Here is a 1083-nt window from a genome sequence, read left to right as displayed (position 1 = left end):
TTATCCAATTCCTATTGTTGGGAAATTTGGATTCCAGTTTAGGACCATTAGGAATTAAGCCATCATGATCATGGTATCTCCCCTGCCTGGTAAGTCTGACTGTCTAACGGTTAGACTCTAACCACTATGCTGTACACTTGAAACTTATACAAAATAATATTGAATGCAAACTGTAATTGAAAAATAAAACTTAAAAAAAAAAGAATAAAGCCATCATGAGCATTTGTGTCCAAGTGTTTGTGTAAATATATGTTTTCATTACTCTTGGAATAAATTCCTAGGAGTGGATTATGGGATGATAAATTCATAAGAAATAGACAGTCTTCTAAAGTGGTTGTGTATTTTATAGTTCTGGTTGCTCCACATCCTGAAACCCTTGGAATTGCCAGTCTTTCAACTAAAAAAATAAACTTCATTAATGCATAAACACGTAGGAATGGAATTTGTGGATGGTATGGTAAGTGAATATTGAACTTTTAAGAAATAGCCAGAAGTAACCCGGGCTCTTTCTTTCCGATTTGCCGGGGATGGTGGCTCCCGCAGAGAAGGGTGGCGAGATGAAGAACGGCCGCTCAGCCATCAACGAGGTGGTGACCAGGGAGTACACCATCTACGTTCACAAGCGTATTCACGGCATGGGTTTCAAGAAGCGTGCCCCTCAGGCACTGAAGGAGATCCAGAAATTTGCCATGAAGGAGATAGGGACTCCAGACGTGCGCATTGACACCAGGCTGAATGAACAAAGCTGTCTGGTATCGTATCCGGGTACGTTGGTCCAGAAAACGTAATGATAAACAAGCTGTATACATTGGTCACCTATGTACCTTCACCACTTTCAAAAATCTACAGACCGTTAATGTGGATGAGAACTAATGCTGAGGGTCGAATAAAGTTACAAAACTGCCAAAAAAAGAAGAAGAAGAAAAAGAAAAGAAGAAAAAAAGAAATAGCCAGAACTTTTTTCAAAGTGGTTGTACGATTTTACACTCCCACCAACAATGTAAGAGCTCTGGTTGCTCCATATCCTCACCTACATTTGATGGTGTTGATCTTTTAAATATTATCCACTATAGTGCATGTGTG

General features: G+C 39.5%; 1 pseudogene across 1 annotated transcript; it reads left to right on the top strand.

Moving 5' to 3' along the window:
* Positions 1-527: 527 nt before the first annotated feature.
* On the top strand, positions 528-873 carry LOC308235817 (large ribosomal subunit protein eL31-like; annotated as a pseudogene). The gene has a single exon. The product of its transcript is annotated as a large ribosomal subunit protein eL31-like (transcript).
* Positions 874-1083: the final 210 nt, after the last annotated feature.

This window comes from Plecotus auritus, assembly GCF_963455305.1.
Source record: "Plecotus auritus genome assembly, chromosome: 1".
Classification (NCBI taxonomy): domain Eukaryota; kingdom Metazoa; phylum Chordata; class Mammalia; order Chiroptera; family Vespertilionidae; genus Plecotus; species Plecotus auritus.
The sequence above is the reverse complement of the archived record's forward strand: the minus strand, read 5'-3'. Positions and strand labels throughout refer to the sequence as shown.